The sequence below is a fragment of the Pyrgilauda ruficollis genome, unplaced genomic scaffold, assembly GCF_017590135.1.
Source record: "Pyrgilauda ruficollis isolate IOZ18807 unplaced genomic scaffold, ASM1759013v1 scaffold12, whole genome shotgun sequence".
NCBI classification, from domain to species: Eukaryota; Metazoa; Chordata; class Aves; order Passeriformes; family Passeridae; genus Pyrgilauda; species Pyrgilauda ruficollis.
Genome location: NW_024510321.1, coordinates 8,227,766 through 8,235,141, shown reverse-complemented (window position 1 = coordinate 8,235,141; position 7,376 = coordinate 8,227,766).

Below are 7,376 nucleotides of genomic sequence, written 5' to 3'. Positions count from 1 at the left end.
GACTGTGTTATTGCCACTGCTGTCAATACTAACCCATCTCTGGATCATTTAATACTTTCTGTCACTGAGAGGTTCTGCACTGCTGGTGTTTGCAGCCAGCCTTTGAAATGTTGCAGAAGGAATCCCTGGAGCTATGGAAATGCATTTTCTTTTTCCACAAGAATTCACCTAGATTTTGCTGAGTAATGAATTTTGAGAACTGCAATTTCTCCTCTGTCCTTTCATGTTTCTCCTGGAAAAAGTTAGTAGTGTATTTTCAGACTAATTGATCCTGACTGTTCTTGTGCCCCAAAGCAAGTCTGCAGAGCAGGGCTGGGAGTGCTGGGAGGGGCAGCTCCAGACCCATGGATGGGACAAGCTCATCCAGCAAGAGCACGGCCAGAGCCTCCAAGCTGGGAGAGTGAGGGTGAGCTGGGGTGGCCTCAGCTGCCCCGTGAGTCCCTGCCAGGTCTGATAACCAGCTCTGGCTGCACACGATGTTGGGGAAACATGGAAAGAGAGACTTGGGTTCTTCAATCAGGAATGGTGTGGCCAGCAGGAGCAGGGAGGTCATCCTTCCCCTGTACTCAGCACTGGTGAGGTCACACCATGAGAGCTGTGTCCAGTTCTGGGCCCTCAGTTTGGGAAGGACATTGAGATGTTTGGGTGCATCCAGAGGAGGCAACAGGGCTGGAGAGAGGCTGGGAACACAAACCCTGAGAGGAATGACTGAGAGAGCTGGGGGTGCTCAGCCTGGAGAAAAGAAGACTCAGGGGTGACCTTATCACTCTCTACAGATCCTGAAAGGTGCCTGTGCTCAGCTGAGGCTGGGCTCTTTCACCAGGCAGCACTGACAGAAGCAGAGGACACAGTCTCAAGCTGCATCAAGGAAATAAATGTTGGATAGTAGGAAAAAGTTTTATAAATGTTGGATATTAGGAAAAAGTTTTTTATGAAAGAATGATAAATTTCTGGAATGGCCTGCCTGGGGAAGGGGTGGAATCACCATCACTGGATGTGTTTAAAAACAGACTGAATGTGGCACTGTGCCATGGTTTAGTTGACGTGTTAGGACTGGGTTGGACTTGGTGACCTTTAAGGTCTCTTCCAACCTGGACATTCTGTGAATCCTCCCCTTTCATCCTGTCTGGGTGTGTGACCCCTTGTCCTGCCAGAAGTTCTGCACAAGCACCACAAGGTGTGACCAGCCTGGCCGAGGTGTCCGAGGTGGTGGCAATGCCCAGGAGTCACTGTGCCCTCACTAGGAGCACTGTATCATAAATGCACACACAAAAATACAAGAGCAGACAGAAAATAATTCTGTTTTTACATATTTTTTAAAAATTACACAGAAAGTGACACTTAGCAATACATTAAAAGAATTCTATTTAAGCTTCAAAGTCATGCACCAGAGATGAAAGAAAGGGGTGATTAGTGTGCAACCTTAATTCTGTCCCCTATCTGCATTATGCTACAGAATTTAATTGTTGTATCACTTGTGCCTCGGGGACAGTCCAAAATGGGAGTTCAAGAGGGAGAATCAAGACGATTTTAATGCAGCATTAATTTCTCAACATTGCAGTACACAGGTTTTGCATACTGAGTAGCTTTTTTGAATGTAATTTTAAAACTAAGAAAAAAAGTCTGCAGGAAAGGAAGTACAATTATTTATGAATGGGAAACTGAGATGTGGAGCAATTAAGAAAGCTGTTCAGCATCACATGAAAAAATGGCAGTGGAGAGGAAATTAAACCCAGTTTCCCAGTAGAGTTTTTGACTGCAGGAAGCTGACCCATGGTAGCATACTTCTGTGCAACTGTTGTTTAAAATAAGATGATTAATGATTTTTATAAACAACTTTTATCTATAATGTCTGTGTTTTAAAAGTGTTGGACTGTCTCCTGTACTTTAAAAGTGCTCATGTCCTAAAGCATGTGCAACAATAACAAACAATATAGGAATGTCCTTTCTATATTTTCTATTACTCAACTTATTGCATTCATTTTCTTTACTATAAGGTGAGTTAAGAAAACGATGGCACTGGGACAAGCTTTTCCTGCAGGCCACCCTTCCCTCCACACTGCCCTCCTGGTCACGGGGGCCCTGTGGGATGTGGAAGGCTTTCTGTGCTTCTGGTAAGTAATGCTCAGCACCAGTTTCCAGGTAAAAAAAACATTGTCCATTAGTTTTCCATCTCTGCATGTGTGCACACAGCAAAGAAGAGCCTGGCAGGCATCATGAGGAAAGAACAAAGTGCTGCAATGCAGCCCACACCAGGACCCCCCTGGCTGAATTGGAGAGACATTATCAAGGAAACAACAGTGTCGTCAAAGCAGTTGTGGGGTCTGCTTGTCTCAAAAATTGTTCTCATTGTTGTGGGGGGACTGGGTGACCTTTTTGTGGCCAAGGGGCGGTTGTGAAGCTGCTCTGACAGCTGAGTGTGAAGCCTTGACCTCACTCAGGAGGAGGTTCAGTGGAGGGGGTCTCAGCTGCTTCAGCAAAAATGTCCTGTAGCTACATCCCTCTTTGGTCCTTCCTCTGCTCATTTCCAAAATGCCCCATCCAGGTGCCCTGTGGCCACCTCAGCACCTGCAACCTCCAGGGAAGGACAGCGTAGGAGGGCAAACAAAATGTGCATTTTCCCTCTGCCACTGTGGAAGGGATCCTAAGAGGCACATTGCCCCCATCACTTTTCCCCCAGCCTGTTTCCAGCTGCTTTTCTCTGCAGCCCTCTGAGTTCAGGAGCTTCCTTTCCTTCCCTCCCCCTGCCAAGAGCCCAGTCCTGGTCTCTGTGCACAGCAGCACCCAGGTAACCCTGCCCAGACCCCACATACCTGTGCACACTCTGGTGATGAGACAGAGCTGGGAGACAGGGCAGGGCTCTCTAGGGGACCTCCCTGCCATTAATCCAACCTCCTCCAGGGCCACAGCCCTGTAAGTGCATCCAGCTTTCTCTAGGAAATGACTGAGAGCTTTTGGGATTTTGTCCCATCCCGGGGTACGGTTATGCAGCCTCTGTTGGTTTGCACAGATCTGCCTGCCATTAGCTTTGTGCTTTGTGCAAACAGCCAGGAAGCAGAGCTGATGGCAGGCACCGAGGTTCCTGGGCTCCCACAGAGGTACTGCTCTGTGTTTATGAGGGCTAATGCTGGAAGGGTTAAGATGTGTGTCTGAGCCAGCAGGGATAAATCAAAATATCTTCTCTCTTCAGCTTCACTTCATCGACATATATGGCCTTCAGCTCAGCCTCCCACCAGATTACAAACACATCCCCACAGCTCCCTGTGAAAGAGCCAGGGCTTGACTGATTTTCTCAGAATACTTTAGGTGCAAGATCATCCTCCCCTTAGCTGGAACTCTGAATAAAACCATCCTGATGCCCAGAAAGCACCGCTTACCCAGTGCTTCTTTTTTGTCTGCATGCCTTGTTTCTGCCATCGGGACACCTCGCGTGCACGAAAGCTTTTATTTACTATGAGGGATTTATGGCACAGCCAGAAATGGAAGGGAATGCTACTTGATGCCTTGAGATCACTTTGCAGCTCCCATCCCACGCAACCACCTTGGAAACTGTGAATTGCTTTGTGGCCCCTTTTGCAGAAAAAAACCCCTATTTCCCAGACTTTCCAGGTCACACTTTCTATTTCAGCCTCCTCAAGGGTGCAGCTGCATTTCTCTCACAGGCACAGCTGAGTAACTGCAGAAAACTGGAGACCCTGGTCAGTGCTGTCAGTAAAGGAGAGGTGAGGAAGTGAGGAAAGCTGGGACATCGTTCTGTGGAGGTCTCTGCAGTGGCTCAGATGTTCTCCTGAAGTTCAGAACAGGCTCACTGAAGTGACTGAGATGTTCAGTAGAGGAAGAGGATCAATCCTTTTATTTGATCCTGGAGTTGTCGTACCTCACTGTCGGAGAGGTGGCTCCATGACACACAACGAGCTAGAGGATTGATGCAACCCTCAGTGGGAATAGACAGAGGCCTCTGAAGTGAGCAATACCCTTAAAAACTGAATTCAGGTTTTTATTTTGCAGCTCATCTCAAAGAGATTCAAGACCTTCCTTCTATGGTACAGATCAGCCATGGGCTCATATCCAGAACAACAAGCTGGACTCACCCCAGCACTCATCATCCCATTGGGATGGATGGATGGAAGGATGGATGGATGGATGGATGGATGGATGGATGGATGGACGGATGGATGGATGGATGGACCCAGCAATACATCTAACAGGGGCATGAAGAAGGTGAAGGTTCCAGTTAGCTCTGTTTGGTGCTGTGGGTGAAGTTTTGAATGTCTCTCTGCTAAAGCAATACCAAAGACACTGCTGAACTTCCTTGTGTCTCTTATTTTGCTCCCTTACCATGACCAAATGAAAGTTGGCCAGTTCAGTCATAAACTCCTGGGAACTGTAGAAGTCAAAGACAAATTCCAGCCAGTTTATTATTTTTCAGCCACATTATTAATGAGCAGTTAATTATCTTGGATGGAGAGCATCTCTTCAGGACTGCAGCATGGATAAACTCCATGCTCTGTAAAAATAGAAAAAAGGGAGATACAACTGTGATATTAAAAAATAGCTTGTTTTCAGTAAAACAGATGCTAAAATATTACAAATACCCTGACAGCAAAATAAAAAATATTACAAATACCCTCTCAGCAAGGCTACAAGATGAAAAGGAATCCTGTTTGTTAGAAACAGGCTTTGACACATCTTTCTGAGCTGCTTCTTCACCAACTGTCTTGCCCCATCAGTGGGATGTATGAGTTGGGTTATGGTCTCTTAAAGAGTATAGAGCAACCTGTGACCCAGACAAAATAATTCCTGCCCAGCACTGAACCCAGACAGGTATTTTTGCTTTTGCTACAGTGTCCCACACTGACTGCAGCATCAGCTCAGCACTGGAAACCCACCACCTGCACTCATGCTCACCCAGGACACTGGTGATGCTCCATCTCCAAGACCAAGCCAGGGACATCTCTGCCCTCATCCAGGGGCTGAATCCAACCCTGGGCTAAGTAATCTTGTGGCTTATAGTGGCTAGTGCAGTGGCTAGGTTGGAGGCTTGAGTTTGGAGGGGATACCCTCCAGGACTATCTTCTTCCAGCCATTTTTACTCAACCCATTGTTTTTATTTGCATAATCTCCACGACAAGGTCTGCTGTGGTTTGTATGTGTGAAACAGCAGCTGAAACACAACTTGGTCACTTTGCCTATCTTCTGGGCCTGCCTTAAGGCTGGATGTTGTGACTTTTCTGTGTTATCTAAATTAGACCCAATCTCATCAGATCCCAGCTGCTTCCAAGAAAATGCAACGTCACGTCTGCTCCCTGCAGTCTCCCAGGCACGTGCCACCAGAGAGGTTTTTTTCACCGCAGCTTACAAGATCTGCTTCTCACTGCAGTTTACCCCAGGCATGTTCATTATTCAGTTTTGTCCCCACCTTGCAGTCTGTATTTAGGACTGGTTTGTAGGACTGATTGCTGGGTGTACCATGGTATGTCTGTCTCAACCATGAGATGCAGGCAGCTCCATTCTTCCCATTGTTCCATTGCTAAACCACTAATTCATTTTACATCAAAATGTCAGACAGGATTTTGAAAGCCTTACTCACAAACATGAGCATTTACTCATATTAATAAGCTTCCTTATGTTATGGGTGTGCTTCCATGCCTATTCAATGAATAAAAGAGTATGATGTCTCAGTCACACTGTTAGGAGGCATATCTAGCTCTAATTTTGGTTTTACTCCTTCCTGATTGTCTCAAGACTTTCAGAAAGTCACATCTGTACCTGATTCTTTCTGAGCCTGACTGGAGGCATGTAGAAACACAGGCAAGGTGCTCAGTGCCAAGGTACAATCTTGCCAGTCCACACAGAAGGAAAGAGGGAATGTGTTAGGTTGTAGGGTCAATTTGTCCTTCACCTCAGCTACAGGACAGATTTAACCCTTCAGGGTGCCATGAAGAGCACAAGATATGCTGCTTGACTCTAATTTGGAGAGAGAACATATTATTTTCTTATGACTTTCTCAAAGCCTGAGGAAGCTGAGAATAACTATGAGGTTAAAAACAGGGGGCAAAGCAATTATGGCTAACTTGCAGTCTCATATTTCCATGGAAGATCAAAGTAACCTATGTACTACAGGAAAGACTAATTCCCAGTGCAGTGTTTCTTACCATTTCTGCAAATGTTACTCCCTCCTTAGTTTAAAGTAGATTTTTCTACAGAAATTGTTCTTCCAACATTCTTACATTAACATACATTTCCATCTCCCATATATACATATTTATAGATAGAGATGTATTTCTACATATATATGTTCATTCCAGCTGTATCAGTCCCATCTCCTCTTTTAATATCAGTCCTGGTTTATGACCTCAAGTAATTTGCAAGAGGAATACAACTTGTAGTTCTGAGCATCTAATTTGGTTTTAAGGCCACAAAACAAAACCTTAACTAAAACTTTAAAGGATTGTACAATTTTCCAGTCATTAAAAAGATGGTACCTCTTTCTGAGGCACATTTTGCTAGCTATGAGAGTCACATATTTTATCAGCATGTATCTCCTATTCAGATTTATTAGTGATAGATGTTAAATAAAGTTGTTCTAGGAATTAAGTCGGAAAGTGGACAGACCAGCCGTATTACATTTAAACTCATTTAAACTCTGACACTGCCTCTCTTTTCTATGTTTGAGCAACTTGAACAACTTTGTTTTATAATTTGTATACAAAACATGTACTGGCATGTCATCATTTTAAGCAGAGTTACATTTTGACAGCAGGGTGGTATAGTGAATGAGGTGGGACAAAAGAAAGAGTCCTTGGTTAGGCTCTAAATAACTGACTAATGCTCAGATTTTATGTCCCCATTTAACTTTCACTGGCTCGAAGTAACTGAGTGGGTCAATTAATCCTCATAAGAGAAAGCAATTGCATTGCTGTTCTAATCCAGGCTGCAGAGAAGAAAACACCCTGTTGTTTTCAAAGAAAGCAACTGCTGTACCAAGCCAGGGTCCTGGACAATTTATTTAGTGTCAATTTGTGACAGCCCCCAAGATCTGTGCTGTCATGTCTGTGCATTTAATGTCATGGACCTGGACATAATTGCTTGTCTTGAACGATGCAAAGTCCATTAAAGAGCTTATTCCCTCCAGGGGAGAGCCAGAGCTGCACCTGTGATCCGTGTGGCTTTGTCTGCAGAGATCCTGGTGCAGGACTTCCTCATGCCTTGTTCCATGGCCCATCAGATATCAGATATGATACTTTCCTCTCACCTTAAGCAGCTGGTAGATTTGATCTGATGGCTTGTTGAGGAGTGTGCTCACGTGGTGGACAGGTATTTTATGGTTCATTATCTCTATTGCAAGGATGGCCACATACACTGTGCACTCAAAA